Here is an 18367-nt window from a genome sequence, read left to right on the forward strand (position 1 = left end):
CAGGGGTAAAGGAACGAACGATTGTCTTGCGTTGCTCTCAACAGAAATTCAAATGGCATTTGCTCGTAAAGAACAAATGGCGTCAGTTTTCCTAGACATTAAGGGGGCTTTTGACTCAGTTTCTATAAATATCTTATTTGGGAAGCTGCATCAGCATGGTCTTTCGCCAGTTTTGAACAACTTTTTACATAATCTATTGTCTGAGAAACACATGTATTTCGCGCATGGTGATTTGTCGACAATACGATTCAGTTACATGGGTCTTCCTCAGGGCTCATGCTTAAGCCCCCTTTTATACAATTTTTACATAAACAACATTGATGAATGTATCAACACATCTTGCACGCTAAGACAACTTGCCGACGACAGCGTTGTGTCCATTATAGGACCCAAAGCTGCCGATCTCCAAGGACCATTGCAAGATACCCTCGACAACTTGTCGACGTGGGCTCTTCAAATGGGTATCGAGTTCTCTACGGAGAAAACTGAGCTGGTCGTATTTTCAAGAAAGCGAGAACCAGCACAATTACAGCTTCAACTAGGGGGTGAAACCATAGCTCAGGTCTTCACATTTAAATATCTCGGGGTCTGCTTCGACTCCAAAGGCACCTGGGGATGTCACATTAGGTATCTGAAAAGAAAATGCCAACAAAGAATCAACTTTCTTCGTACAATAACCGGGTCGTGGTGGGGTGCCCATCCAGGAGACCTGATCAGGCTGTACCAAATAACGATATTGTCCGTGATGGAATACGGATGCTTTTGCTTCCGATCCGCGGCGAACACTCATTTCATCATGCTGGAAAGAATTCAGTATCGTTGTTTGCGTATTGCCTTGGGTTGCATGCAATCGACTCATACGATGAGCCTCGAAGTGCTGGCGGGTGTTCTCCCATTGAAAAACCGGTTCTGGGATCTCTCATATCGTTTGCTCATTCGATGCGACATTTTGAATCCTCTGGTGATTGAAAATTTCGAAAGGTTAGTTGAGCTTAATTCTCAAACCCGTTTTATGTCCTTGTATTTTGATTACATGGCTCAGAATATTAATCCTTCTTCGTTTGTTTCCAACCGTGCTCATTTCTTGGATACTTCTGATTCTACTGTGTTTTTCGACACATCCATGAGAGAAGAAATTCGTGGAATTCCGGCTCACGTGCGCGTGCGCCCTCAAGTGGCCCCAAATATTTTTTATAATAAATTTAGAACAGTCAACTGTGAAAAGGTGTTTTACACTGACGGATCAAACATTAACAAGTCCACAGGCTTCGGCATCTTCAATCAAAACATCACCGCTTCTTACAAACTCAGTGATCCGGCTTCAGTTTACGTCGCAGAATTAGCTGCTATTCAGTACACCCTCGAGATCATTGAAACCTTGCCCAAAGACCATTACTTCATTGTCACGGACAGTCTAAGCTCAATAGAAGCTCTCCGGGCAATGAAGCCAGGAAAGTATCCCCCATATTTCCTGGGGAAAATACGGGAACATTTGAGTACTTTATCTGAACGGTCTTATTTAATATCGTTAGTCTGGGTCCCTTCGCATTGTTCCATTCCGGGCAATGAAAAGGCAGACTCATTGGCTAAAGTGGGCGCATTAGAAGGTGATATTTATGAAAGACCAATCTGCTTCAATGAATTTTTCAGTATCTCTCGTCAGAAAACTCTCGAAAGTTGGCAAACTTCATGGAGCAATGACGAACTGGGACGATGGCTACACTCCATTATCCCTAAGGTATCGACGAAACCTTGGTTCAAGGGGATGAACGTGAGTCGTGATTTCATTCGCGTTATGTCACGACTCATGTCAAATCACTATACATTCAACGCACATCTCCGGCGTATCGGGATCGTGGAGAACGGGCTCTGCACCTGTGGCGACGGTTATCAGGACATCGAGCATGTCGTGTGGTCGTGCGTAGAGTATCGCGACGCCAGGTCGAAGCTATTGGAATCCCTCAGGGCCCGAGGTAGACCGCCTGAGGTTCCGGTTCGGGATGTGTTGGCGAGTCGGGATAGTTCATATATGCTTCTCATATACCAGTTTCTCAAACACATTAATATACAAGTGTAATCTGTTACATCTGGCTTAGAAAGTTCCTCCTATTTATCGACGTTGTTTCAACTGTGGCTAAGAATTATTTCTCAACTGCAGGTTCGACACTAACTTCCGCCGATTATCCCGATTCCTCATCTGTCCACCATCTTCATCGGAACTAACAAGATCTTTTTGCTGTCACTAACCTTCGCTTCCCCCCTCCCCGTCTTTTCACCATCTCGATGTCAACTAATTAGATCTCTGTCGTTTTAGTCATTTCATTCCCATATCCCCATTTTACTTCGTTTTCCGCAATATTTACTTCGCTATCTTTTTTTTTCATTTTCTTCTGTAACAACACCATCATCGCCCACGGAAACTTATCAACAGCATGCGGGCCACCCGCCGGGTATTCGTAACCTGGGGGTGTTTCCCGCGGACCCACACGGACCGAAGAATGCGGCCAACATGAATATTCACCAACGCCATATGGAAGACTCTCATGAAATATTCAGATCACCGGCCGATCACCACATGAAGGCTGGATCTGCCAAAGTCAACCACTGCGACCCAAATATGACATTACTTAATGATACAACCCTAGTTTTAAGTTAGTCGTAAATTTTAAATTAGTAAAAGCCCTTGGCATCTTAGAGCTTAAGCAGTGTGCCTTAAACATTATATTCTTGAATAAAAAAAAAAAAATTACTATTACTATTACTATTACTATTACTATTACTATTACTATTACTATTACTATTACTATTACTATTACTATTACTATTACTACCGTTTTTCCTGGGCAAAATAAAACAGTGCCTGAACGACATATTGAACAATAATTATCTAATCACTATAGTCTGGGTCCCGGCTCATTGCTCCATTCCTGGCAATGAAAGAGCCGATATTTTAGCCAAACGTGGTGCTATTGAGGGTGAAATTTATGAGAGACCAATTGCTTTCAACGAATTCTATAGCTCGTCTCGCCAAAGAACACTTGCCAGCTGGCAAGCTTCTTGGGATAAAGATGATCTGGGTCGGTGGATGCACTCAATTATTCCGAAAATATCGACAAAGGCATGGTTCAGGGGACTGGATGTGAGTAGAGATTTCATTCGTGTGATGTCCAGACTCATGTCCAATCACTACACGTTAGATGCACATCTCCTTCGAATTGGGCTCTCCGAGACTAATCATTGTGCTTGTGGCGAAGGTTATCGAGATATTGATCATGTCGTTTGGACATGCGTGGAGTATCGTGATGTCAGATCTCAACTAATAAATTCTTTGCGTACCCAAGGTAGACTATCCAATATCCCAGTTCGAGACATTCTTGCTTGTCGTGACCTTTCATACATGAAACTTATTTATCATTTCATAAAGAAAACTGGAGTTTCAATTTAATAAAGGCCCCTTTCAAGACTTAGTTCTGATCCCAGCTGCGTCCATGAGTTCAACCAATAGCTAAATTAGAATAAAAATAATGTAATGATACAAACAAACTCGAAACAGTTTATGAAATTATTAACAAAATGTCTGAAAATAACAGCTTATTTTATAATTTATAGAAGTTAATCGTTTGGTTCAAATAATATTTCCGAGTAGATTTCATAATTAATGACGAGTTACCTAAGATGATATTTAAGTAATAAGAGAATATGTTTTAATAAATGCAAAACGTTGTGACTATGTTAGAATTAAATTAGGATAAGAATATTATGTAAAAGTGATGCTACGGCGAAGAAAAATTTATGTAAACTGCCTTAAGAAATAAACGTATTTATGGAAAAAAAAACTATTACTATTACTATGACTATTACTATTACTATTACTATTACTATTACTATTACTATTACTAATACTAATACTAATACTAATACTAATACTATTACTATTACTATTACTATTACTATTACTATTACTATTACTATTACTATTACTATTACTATTACTATTACTATTACTATTACTATTACTATTACTATTACTATTACTATTACTATTACTATTACTATTACTATTACTATTACTTTTACTATTACTATTACTATTACTATTACTATTACTATTACTATTACTATTACTATTACTATTACTATTACTATTACTATTACTATTACTATTACTATTACTATTACTATTACTATTACTATTACTATTACTATTACTATTACTATTACTATTACTATTACTATTACTATTACTATTACTATTACTATTACTATTACTATTACTATTACTATTACTATTACTATTACTATTACTATTACTATTACTATTACTATTACTATTACTATTACTATTACTATTACTATTACTATTACTATTACTATTACTATTACTATTACTATTACTATTACTATTACTATTACTATTACTATTACTATTACTATTACTATTACTATTACTATTACTATTACTATTACTATTACTATTACTATTACTATTACTATTACTATTACTATTACTATTACTATTACTATTACTATTACTATTACTATTACTATTACTATTACTATTACTATTACTATTACTATTACTATTACTATTACTATTACTATTACTATTACTATTACTATTACTATTACTATTACTATTAATATTACTATTACTATTACTATTACTATTACTATTACTATTACTATTACTATTACTATTACTATTACTATTACTATTACTATTACTATTACTATTACTATTACTATTACTATTACTATTACTATTACTATTACTATTACTATTACTATTACTATTACTATTACTATTACGATTACTATTACTATTACTATTACTATTACTATTACTATTACTATTACTATTACTATTACTATTACTATTACTTTTACTATTACTATTACTATTACTATTACTATTACTATTACTATTACTATTACTATTACTATTACTAATACTAATACTAATACTAATACTAATACTAATACTAATACTAATACTAATACTATTACTATTACTATTACTATTACTATTACTATTACTATTACTATTACTATTACTATTACTATTACTATTACTATTACTATTACTATTACTATTACTATTACTATTACTATTACTATCACTATTACTATTACTATTACTATTACTATTACTATTACTATTACTATTACTATTACTATTACTATTACTATTACTATTACTATTACTATTACTATTACTATTACTATTACTATTACTATTACTATTACTATTACTATTACTATTACTATTACTATTACTATTACTATTACTATTACTATTACTATTACTATTACTATTACTATTACTATTACTATTACTATTACTATTACTATTACTATTACTATTACTATTACTATTACTATTACTATTACTATTACTATTACTATTACTATTACTATTACTATTACTATTACTATTACTATTACTATTACTATTGCTATTACTATTACTAATACTATTACTATTACTATTACTATTACTATTACTATTACTATTACTATTACTATTACTATTACTATTACTATTACTATTACTATTACTATTACTATTACTATTACTATTACTATTACTATTACTATTACTATTACTATTACTATTACTATTACTATTACTATTACTATTACTATTACTATTACTATTACTATTACTATTACTATCACTATTACTATTACTATTGCTATTACTATTACTATTACTATTACTATTACTATTACTATTACTATTACTATTACTATTACTATTACTATTACTATTACTATTACTATTACTATTACTATTACTATTACTATTACTATTACTATTACTATTACTATTACTATTACTATTACTATTACTATTACTATTACTATTACTATTACTATTACTATTACTATTACTTTTACTATTACTATTACTATTACTATTACTATTACTATTACTATTACTATTACTATTACTATTACTATTACTATTACTATTACTATTACTATTACTATTACTATTACTATTACTATTACTATTACTATTACTATTACTAAGAAATTCTTCAAAAAACTTTCCTTCAAATATTGAATTAGAACGAAGCAGTTTGTTTCGGCATACATTACCATAACCTTTTCAATTTTTTACAATTTTGACCCAAGTTAATAGGAATTCTTCGTTTTGTTTTGCATTTTTGCTCTAAATGACGGTCTATTTCTATTTTATAGTCCTTGACCTTTTTATTTGAGTCTAAGTTTATGAAAATCGACCCAGATGTTTCTGAGAAAATGAAAGGAGTTCTGTTTTTGCCTTTCTTATATAGAAACGCTATACAATCACTGTGGAAAGCGACTTTTTAACTGAGGCCCGGAGGGCCGAATGTCATATATCATTCGACTCAGCTCGACGAACTGAACAAATGTCTGTATGTGTATGTGTGTATGTAACAAATCGGCTGAAAAGTTCGTATCGTTTCTATGAGAGGGCGCCACTAGAATTAAATCCATACCATTTTCAGTTAGTACCAACCTTCAAAAGATACGTGTATAAATTTGACAGCTGTCTGATTATTAGTTTGTGAGATATTGCAATGGCTTGATGAGTGTTATCATAAATCAAATAAACATAGATTTCTCACTGTACGGTGACACTAACAGCACCTCTAGTGACAAACGGGTGTACTTTTTTCCATTAGCTACTGTGGTTGTGTTAAATGCGCAGGCAACTTTTTGCATGCATTTTAGGAGCATTTACGCACCCATTCTCCACCAGACGGTGCTTTTGCTGTCACGGGTTGTTCAACTACATTACTATTACACTGGGAAATCTATGTTTATTTGATTTATGGTGTTATCCAGACTCTGCACCGGGCGAAGCAACAATTCGTAAGTGGTTTGCAAAATTCCGTACTGTTCATATGAGCACCGAAGACGATGAACGCAGTGGACGTCCAAAAGAGGCTGTTACCGATGAAAACGTGAAAAAATCCACAAAATGATTTTCAATGACCGTAAAGTGAAGTTGATCGAGATAGCTGACACCCTAAAGATATCAAAGGAACGTGTTGGACATATTATTCATGCCGCGTGAGCTCACAATCGATCAAAAACAACAACGAAAAACCATGCTGAAATTGAACGAATTGGGCTTCGAATTGCTCCCTCATCCACCGTATTCTCCAGATTTGGCACCCAGTGACTTTTTCCTGTTCTCAGACCTCAAAAGAATGCTCGCTGGTAAAAAATTTAGAAGCAATGAAGAGGTAATCGCTGAAACTGAGGCCTATTTTGAGGCAAAGGACATATCGTACTACAAAAATGGTATCGAAAAGTTGGAAGATCGCTATAATCGCTGTATCGCCTCTGATGGCAATTATGTTGAATAATAAAAACGAATTTTGGCAAAAAAATGTGTGTTTCTATTAAACGATACGAACTTTTCAGCCGAACTGTTATGTATCAGGTGTACAACTTTGTTTTCGCCGTTTTCCGATAGGTGGCTGTACCGGCTGACGCTGGTCAAAATACATAGATAATAATGCCTTTAAAGTGAGTGTGTACAGTGCCTAACGAATTGTCATTGCCGTTTCAGTGTCAGTTGTTATTGTTTTCGTATTATTCACGCGCGGAAATGTCTGTTTATGTGCACAATTCACTTCCGGTGAAACCCTCAACGAGTGAACACGTCGTATCGTGTTAGTGCGGTGAAAATTCGAGTATTTCGTGAGAAAGAAAGGATTATCATCCGTACTTCGGTGACTCCACGTTGACACATAGCGAGGGTTTCACTTGTAGTCCAGTGAAAAGAAAGTCCATTGGATACATATTAAAATAAGGTATTGCTGTCTTCTAGCGTGTTAAAATTAAAAATGTTAATTCAGCTGCATAATCGGGAAGATGGAGTACACTCAAGTTGGTTGTTACTCTATTCGATAATGCTATTACAGGATCAGACGTTAAAAGAAATCGTTTGAATACATTCTCTAGATTCACTAACTCTCTTGCGCTTCCTTACTGTACATACCAATAGGAAGCAAAGCATGTTTTATAATTGCAGTCCCATGCACCAGAAGTTTATGCACGGTTGGCGACAGAGCATACCATCCATACAGCTCCTCAAAACGAATTTTTGTTTGTTCAGCAAACTCCTGGAAAACAGGTACCGAAATCTTCACATTGCTGTTTATCAACGTTAATATTATAAACAACCGTTCTAGTATATTTCCATTTAACTCGATGATTTGCGCTACTGTGTTATATTCTTTGAAAAATCTACGGGCCCAGATACCATCATTCGAGTTGCCGCCTCTAGGTAATGGTTCACCAATGCTAGACCCTGTCAGCTTGGAGCGAAATCAATCTTCAGTATAGGAACGCCATCACACGGCATCACATTCAACATATCATGTCAATTGTGTGGGTGCGCAGTGCTGCTATTTTGGCGCGCAAGATTTTGACGTTTATCTTCCCTACTTCAATGTACGAGATTCGATGCGGACTCACCTGAGGGCACCATGCTCGCAAAAAAGGATGTTTCCAATGATTTATTCTAGAAATGTGCGAGCTGGATATCTTGTTAATATGATGTCTTTGCTAATACGTAACCCTAGCCGCTCTTTTAATTCCGTTAGAATGTTTGTCTCTTGCTCCTTGACATGCTGATTTTGTCGGGACACGCGCCATGTCGGTTTCTCAATGTGCAAACAATAACTCACTTTTAGCCAAAGTTCCATAGATCGAATCATTGCGTGCAGAAGCGAAATTCCAAATTGATATTTGTTTGGATTATTCTCATTTGTTTCAGTTCTTGAAAAATTCAGAGCTTTTCCTGAGCGCTTGCATATGTACCAAGCTTGGGAGTGTATGCCTGTTATGTCGTTTAACACTTTCGTATCGTTCAGGCAGAACACTAGCTTCGTTGATACAAATACTTTCCCCAGTACTGTGGGAGAAAGCTCTGCAATTTCTGCATTTACTTTGTCCACTTCCTGCTGTTAGTTCCGTGTTTTCCTTTTGAATGATTATTATTCTGGGCAGCAAAGGGAAACAGATGAAGGATAATTGTTGTTCCAGATTATCCAGCCTTCTTGCTCAACAATCAATCGCAAGGGAATCAAACAGATAGCAAATAATGTACAGTAAGAAAGCGCAAGAGAGTAGAAATAAATCAATTCGCAAGTATAGGCAGTTTCATCCGCAGAACTTCAATCGTTTAGTGAATCTAGAGGATGTATTCAAACGATTTCTTTTAACGTCTGATCCTGTAATAGCATTATCGTATAGAGTAACAACCAACGTGAGTGTACTCCATCTTCCCGATTATGCAGCTGAATTAACATTTTAAATTTTAACACGCTAAAAGACAGCAATACCTTATTTTAATATGTATAGCTAATAAATGACTTACATGAAAGAGCATTTTTTAATGAAAAAAGCATTTTTTAATGAAATGTTTGAACACAATTTAAAAAATTTAAAAAATATCTCCTCCGCCATTTTTTCTATAAACATGCTCGAAGGTATTTTCTATCAAATGAAAGAAACCGATTTTTTTTTTCGTTTGCTCCAATGTTAGATATAGCAGTTTAAAAATGATCTGTTTTTGAACCAGTTTTGCTCATAACTTCGGTTCAGAAAACACTACCTGAATGCGCTAGTCATGAAAAAATTAGTTTCAACAAACTCTAAAAAATATTCAAAGACACTAAAATCGAGAAGTGAATATTAAGAAAGCTAGAGCAAAAAATCTGATTTTTTTAGGAACACCCTAAGTTGATCTATCAAAATAGCTGTAACACTAAAACCGTTAGAGATACTACAATAGTGTTTTCGGCAAAGTTGCTTGATATAAGTTTTCCTACAATTTTGTCGAAGGATGCAGTCCTCTATCTCAACACATACGGAAAATAATTTTTGGATCACCCTAATAATTAGAACCACCCTACTACCATATGCTTCAAAATATGGCTTATCTTTCACTGATCATTTGTTCCGAAGACATCATAGCTCTAAAGTATAAGGCTAAGCCACAAATGTTTTTGTCCCCCTAAATTGTGGATCTGGACCACTGTGCAGTGGTGGACGAGGAGCACATTTTTATAAAATTTACTGGCAAATTCATCTAGTTGGCAGATATTGTTAGTTGGTGGATGTATAAATCTACTTTGGGACTACTAGTGCCGGTTTCCGCATCCGAACGCACCGGTAATAGTAAAGAAAAGCTCCAAAAACGGAACTTACTTCGATTTCTCAGCAACGGTTAAACCGATTTTCACAAATCATGATTCAAATTGAAGCTTTCAGTGTCTTTAAATGCACTGTGCAATTTCATCTGGATCCGACTTCCGGTTCCGGAATTATAGGCAATGAATATCAAAACATTCAAACTGTCATACAAAATGATGCAAAATCGGTGCGCATCGGTACGTGCTGGTACGGAAGAAGAAGAAAACGCACCCACCTAGCGTGCAGGGTTGCCAAATTTAAATCTATATTAATTTGACGTAACTGTTTACAAATTGAAAAGGTGATGATAGTTTACACAAAAAAAATTTTTTTGATTTTATTCAAGTTTGAAAAAGAAAATCTTGACAGAATTCTTCTAGTGATAAAAAACATAAGTTATATGAGAAAGGCATCATTATACAGCTAGGTGGATTAAAGGAGGTTTTTTTTTTAAATTTTCGATTACTATTTCCGGTACTTCCGGAACGAAGAGCTGGGAACCGGTATAGCTGAAATCGGTTAGTTTGGCCAGCAACTAGTATAACCTGTAAATGTAAAACATAAATTTTTGAACCAAATTCAGAAGAATATTTGACAGGTTACAATTTCATACACACTACCCGATATTTCCAAAAGCGTAGACTAAATCTTCATTCTTCATCAACTTATGAAAACATAATACATACTTTTCATTGGAATCTTATTTTGCAAAGATCGGTCTGGCCGTTTCTGCAATATTTGAAAATATTTGTCTATTTGAATGTATTTGGCTTGATTTTTCCTTGTCAGGTATAAAAACATACTCCTGGAAATGAAATTTTAATACTTATTAGCCTGTAGTTCCGGAACCGGAAGTCGTATCCGGATGAAATTCGGTAGAGTTACATGGGGTTGTAGGATCTTTCATTTGAATCTAATTTTGTGCAAATTGGATGAGCGGATTAGCGACCCTGCAAGAGTAGAACATCCAACGGAAGTCCTCCGCTTACTGATTTTGAAACAGATCATTGAAACACGCGCAATATTTTTCTCTCAATGATCCATCGTTGACTATTTTAAATTGGAGCCCCGGTCCAATAGTTTTACTGGAGAAACTTGAAAGTTACTTATTACCATTTTTTTAAATAAACACTAGATATCTGGAGAATATATCTACTTCGGGTAGAATAAAAGATTTTTTTTATATGAAGAAAACATCCGATTTTCACATTATTTTTGTAGGAAAAATATAGCAAGCTGAGCGATTATTTCGTCAAAAAAAGAACTCAACGCACAATAATATCTAACCGCTTTCTTAGTGCAGAGCTCGAGAAATGGTTTAAAGTGTGTAGGACGAAATAATCCCTCTAGTGGTGTAATGTAATGCCTTTCTCATATTACTCATACTTATTCATAACATCGTAAATATTAGTGTGGAATTTGCAAAAGCAACTGTTCATAGAATAGAAATAGAAAAGTTTGTTCGGACTCAATCTAACCAAATTTACAAAACCTGTCTACCCTGTAGTTCTGGAAGTAGTATATACAAAAAATTTAGGAATTCCGTATGAAACTGTAAGACTTTTCCTTCGAACTTATAAGTTTCTGAAAATCGATTTGACTATCTTGAAGAGAAGTGAGTGAGATCCTGTTTGCAGTTTTTGATCACTATTTCCAATTCTTCCGAAACCGGATTCAGATGACCGGAATAGCCGAAGTTTGTTTGTTTGCCAGGAACAAATATGAGCTACAAATTGGAACAGTTTTGAACCTAGTTAAACCTATACTTACTATCTCATGGTGGAAGTTTTATATGGGCGATCTATAATAGAACTAATAACAAATGTGTCCCCAGCGAGCCGTTCTAGTTTTATTTATTCGAAAAGTTCTACTGTCAAATTTAAAATTGGTATACGATGAATTTCTATTTTTTTTCTATATTTGAAACACGAGTAAAACGCTGCTGGAGCTGCCAGTTTCTTTTGTTTTAATTTCCATATTTAAATTTTAAAACTAACATAAATCATGGATCTAAAACTAGAACTCTCCTGAACATGCCCTAACAAACGAAGTGAATCTGCAAAGCACGTACCGTTCGTTTTGTGTTTTCTTCTTCCACGTTGCATGTACCGGTGTTGTAGATATTGCCATTCTATATGGCGGTTTGAAAACTTTGATACTCATCGCCCTGTAACTGGGGAACCGGAAGTCGGATTCGGATGAAATTTCACAGTAGCTTCAAAGACAATATGAGCTTTAATTTAAATCAAGATTTGTGAAATTCGGTTTAAACATCGCTGAGAAATCGAAGTGAGTTCTATTTTTGGAGTTTGTCTACACTACTTTCGGTACTTCCGGAACAGGAAAAGGGAGGACCAGTAGTACTGATTTAAGTTTTCATGCCCATAAACTAACAAGTTCTGCAAACTAGAAGAATTTATCAGACAGTTTTATGGGATTGGTACCTGTTTTTGACCATCGTTCGTGAAAAAGTACTCAATAAATTGGTAATTTTCCATTTATCACACTTTAGTTCCGAACCGGAAGTCAGATCCGGATAAAATTTTTAGACAACTATAAGAACTTTCTTTTGAATCTTAGTTTGTGAATATCGGTTCAGCCATCTCCGAGAAAAGCGAGTGCATAGTTTTTGTAATATGATTTTATAATCATTAAAACAAAATTAACGTGTAAAACTTCAGCATGATTAATTACATCCACTGCTGCGGAACATTACTTCGAGATTGGTAAATATTCTAGTCGTTTTGATGCTAAAATTAAACGATGTGCCATTATGTTCTGACAATGTTATACAATACTGATTTTTGATGTTAATTTTTTTGAGTATGCGTTTAGTCGTTTTGAATTGGAATTGTTTCGTGAGAATGATAATTCGTACAACCGATTGCAATAACAAGACGCTTTGGAAAAACTGTTGCATATATACATAAACCCGAACGAAGCGAGTGTGAGAGAGAGAGACCTGGACGCGGGACTTCTGGCTTTTTCGAGATACGTTCTCGAAGAAAACAAAAAACTCGTGGAGAACAAACTTGTTGGGGCAGAACGGCAAGCCTTTCGAACTCTCCGTGATAGTTGTCTCAAATTGTGAAAAGGCCCACCCTTGTGATGACCCAGACATTTTCGTTAGGGTTTACATTAGGAGATCGGAAGTGCTAGTACAAAGTTGGAATGATATTTTCCTCCTTTCAAGTGCAACAAATATGGCTTCGAAGAATCGGGTCATTGTTCTCCTGAAAGACTCAATTTCTCAAATCTTCGCTGCAGAATTAATGAGGCTTCGTTTGTTAATTTCAAATATTCTCGATGCATTCGAATTCTATGTGAAAAACTCCAAACTAACCTCTGTGCTAACAAGTTCCCCTTATGGAGCAAGACTCTTTGCAAGCGTATTCGACCTTCAAAATTCGACCTTCGATACGAGAACTTGAAGGTTTGCTTAAGGAGCAAATGCGTCTTGACATTAAACGTGTGCATTTACATCAATGCAATAAGACAAATAATGTTATTTACACCCAGTTTTATAAAGAGTTGGATGCAATTCAATTCGCAAAAGACAATAACAATGTGCACTATGTGGAGCACGAGAACATTAAGTACAACATTCCAGTATATAAGGAAGATAGTGCTATAGAAGTGCGTGTGCATGATCTTCCCTCAAGCGTCACCGATTCATATATTCGCAAAATTCTATCGAAAAAGAAAAGTGGAAGAATTTTTCCCCGGTATTCTAAATGGCGTACGTTTATTACGCATACACTTGAAGAAGGCTATACCTTCTTATGTGATTTTCGGCCAAGATACAAGAATTCCGCGCAAATCACTTGTTACCTATGACAATCAGATGGCCACATGTCAATATTGTCAAAAAGCTGTTCACTACGGTAAACCATGTGATAAACTGGACAAGGAGACAACTACAACAAAGGACAACGGTGCTTCCTTCACACCAACCCCAAGCAACCCCAGTACACCTGTGACAACCACCAACAACAATGAAGCATCCCGTTCAACGAATCCATCATCATCCCCTATAGAACAAAGTACACAAGCTGCAGTTAACAACTTACCCTCCAACCAACCAGCAATTGCAACCAATGTACAACAAGGTGCATCTACAGCAACTAGAAACGAAAAGAAGACGGAAATCGACAACAATACCATCGATGCGGCAATGGATGACGAGACGAACCATGAACGAAGTGAGTGAAGTGAAGAAACAGGGTGACAACGAGATCCAACTCAAAAATAAAAAAAAATATTTAAAAAATCGGCTCAATCGGCCACGTAAAGCTTGTACGCAAATAGGCCTGAATAAAAATATCATTTAAATAAAAAAGAAAAAAACGTACCATTCTATAAGTAAACCCGCAAAATAGGAACCTTTAATTTTACACGCGAAAGGCAATGGATATGGAATGTTGACTTAAAACTATTTATTTTTCCGGAAAACTGCTTTTGAAGCAGAAAATATTTAGTTTTGTTTATTTTGTGTAGCGCAATCTAATAGACATCAATTGAAGCAGTGTTGCTAACTTTTTTATTAGGGAATTGAAATCTACATTCATAAAATGTAAGCAATTTTCCATCAAACGTTGGTGAAAAATTTATCAAAACTTACATTTCATCCAAAAAGTCTGGCTTAACCAAATAAAATGTACGTAATACACAAATTACCAACTCAAGTTAACTTGGTTTACTCTTGATCCTTAACACTCATTTTGACCATTCATTGTATTCCAAATAGGTACGCTTTATTGGAACCAAAAATTGTTTCATTCGGTTTGTTTCGAAGTTAACTAGAAACTGCTTTCTGGCCAAACAATTATACGAATAGTAAATTGGAAATTAAATATGTGTTTTTTGTACAAACAAAAAAATCTTAAATGTTCAACATTATGCGGCACTCATTTACGCACGAGGTATCAGGAAGGAGATGGCACACCACCCAAGTAACATTTTTAATATTAATAAATACTTAAAGCTATCTTATAATAAATCTTGCATCAAAACTTTGAACTCCACGGTAGCCTACTGATAAACCTCTATAAGAGCATGTTCCTGCCAAGTGGGTCATTCTTCATAAGGTTTATAAAGCGAAGTGAAGAATCAGCATAAACCTGCGTTAAAACTCCAATTTCAAGAAAATTTAGAAACCAGCTTTACGATCAACATTAAATTTATTCGAATGAAATCAATTCCGCTATGAATAAACTGTCGTTTTGATGGTATTTTTTGACTATGTGTGTGTAATGTCTGCTTTGAATGCAATCAGTAAGACTACATTTGATTTTATTTACAAGTTTGAGGATTCTATCGAACGTAAAAACTTCATACGCTTTTATTTTATCGTGAATGTAAGGATAACGGGTGGCAACTAAAATTTTGGAACTTCTTTCTCATGCTGTCAAAAAAAGACAAACATACTTGGAGAAGATCTGATTTATTGAAATTAAAGATACATTGTTCATTGTTGAAAAAAAAATTAGTGAACATTTGAAAACGGTCCGTAATAGGATGTTCGGCGAAGCTTCCGTTTGATGATGTTTGACAGGAGCGTTGTACGGCCTTCATGTCAACTTTGCGAATGCATCTTTTGATTCTACCAATCAATTGTTAGCAATTCGTAGCTCTCTTGTTATTTTTGTACACCAAGGAGCTCAAAACCCCGAAGAAATCTTCGATTAGGCGACACTGAGGTAGATTTATCGGGTTGTGGTTTTTGGGTACAAATGGGATCGAATGGGAATTCAGGAACGATTGTGTTTTTTGGCGCAATGCGATGACGCTTTATCCGGCCAAAACACGTATTGTCCATCAGCATGATGTTTTTGAAAAAACGGTACCAAAACATTCTACAAACATTCGTTCTGGTACACATCTTGATCGATGCCTTTCTCGGAAATGACAATGTACAGCATCACTTTCTGTTCAAACTTATGTTTAAACTAATATTTTATGTTCGGATGTACAGTAGAACTATCCGTTGAATAGTATCGATCGTTTGCGAGAATCTGCGTCTTCGAAAGAGGGAAGTAACTTTCGTCGTCCAAAACAAAACTTTTCCCGGAAAATTTTTTAATCAACCAGCGGCATTGGGAATTCAGCGTTGAAATCTGTGCGTCAATATATCTCGGGACTCGTGTCTTCTTTCGGCACTTTATTCCAAGTCTTTTCAATGTTTTGCAGATGTACTGGTGAGAACATTTGAACTTTTTTTACGGCATCCCTTTGACTCAGTGAATCCTTGTTGTTGAAGGCACGAGAAAGAGAACGAAGTCCTTTGGCGTCCATAATTTTGGCTGGTTTTCCACTACCTTCCTTACGAGCAGTTGTTGGGCATCTTAGGATATTTTAAACTGTCGCAGCAGCAACATTTTTGCTTTTAAAATGTCGTACCATATACTATATGCCGAGATTTCTGTGCAGTTCGTAGAACTGTACAATGCACTCGTGAAATACTTCTTGTTTCGACGGCATTTTGAGCAAAACTGAACAAGCATGAACAAAACAAAATACTAGCAGAAAGAGGAGAAAGAGAGCTAACACATACACCCTCTTAGTTTTTTCTGAGCTCGTTTGTTGTTGAGCATACAGGCCTCGAAAAAATTCCTAAATTTTAGATGCCACCCGTTAAGAATAAGAATTATAACTAGTCGCCTTGAAATAAATGCGGTTTTTGCGAAGGTCTCCATGATTTATGAAAATTATTCTTTGTGATTCATCGTCTTTTTGGTATAAAACTATTTCGTGGCGTTAACATTTGTGCATACGTTCTGAAAATGAATCATAAAAGTCCATCACATTTCCTCGTTTTTGCATTTCGAAGTTTATTTGATGTCAATAAAGTCTACGGCAAAGAACATCATAATGGCGGCTATGAAATTTTCTTTAATGCAAATTAAACTTAACCTAAGAAGCAATAAATCAAATGGCCCACAACAAATGTGTCATAAATGTGCTTTAGAACCATCAAATTTGCTCTAAGTGAAACTGTCATCCAATGAACACGCACACACACAAAACTAGATTTATGAAAGAATTAAACTGACAATAATGTTTTAAAGGAAATGTTAAGAATTTAACTGACAAATTGTTTTATTTTTGGTCCAGTTGTTAGTCGAGGTAAAGGGTTTTATAGAAGCTTTAAAAACCGGCCGGCGAAACGTAAAGATCCAAATTCAATATGTGCTTTTTTTCACCAACCAAGAAAACCCTAAATGATCTGAATAATTTGTTGTGCGGTGCTGCGCCATTTAATCATGAGATCTGTCTGACTCTATTCAAATTATCTGATTCGGCAAGCAATGCGCAAACGGAGCAAACCATTAGTAAACAAAGTCATATTAAACGCAGAGGCTTCGGTTTGTCTTCATGCCACTACTACGAACCGTGTAAGAATGGTATTCACCAGAGCCGGTGAATTTTGTGCGGAAATAAATTAACTCATCAAACTGTTCCGCACTCGCGACTTACGAAAAAAAAACAAAGGAGAAACAGAGGATGGAATGGAAATGATGAAGAAGTGGCTCCGATGAAGAACGTCAATTGCGAATGTTGAGTATTTTACTTCTAACTCTTAACCAACATATGGAAACTGACGAAAATAGATATACACTGAGGTTTTTTTTATGCGGTTTTTTACGCGACTTTTTTTATGCGAATTTTCAGAGTTATGCGGTTTTTTTTATGCGAAGTTTCAGAGTTATGCGGTTTTTTTATGTGAATTTTTAGAGTTATGCGGTTTCCCTTCTGTGGTCTTTTTTATGCGAAGTTTCAGAGTTATGCGGTTTTTTTTATGCGAAGTTTCAGAGTTGTGCGGTTTTTTTATGCGTTTTTTTTATGCGGTACGTTAATTCGCATAAAAAAAAATTCAGTGTACTGAATTTAGTTTCATACTGATAAGTATAGTCAATCAATCTAATGTCTCGCAATAACACCCTTTTCACATATTATACAGTATCCGTCGGCCATGAACAGATTTTTGAACTGAACTCGTAATGATAAGTTATTGGGCAGAAACAAATCACTATCAATGGCTCGTTGACTGAAGCATGTCAACAAATGTTTCAAAAACCATCGCCTATTGAATTAAATATATTCTTGAAACACAACACCTACTGCTAAATTACGTACATCTAATAATGAAAGTCACCATACGAGA

The sequence above is a fragment of the Malaya genurostris genome, chromosome 2 (assembly GCF_030247185.1).
Source record: "Malaya genurostris strain Urasoe2022 chromosome 2, Malgen_1.1, whole genome shotgun sequence".
Lineage (NCBI taxonomy): Eukaryota > Metazoa > Arthropoda > Insecta > Diptera > Culicidae > Malaya > Malaya genurostris.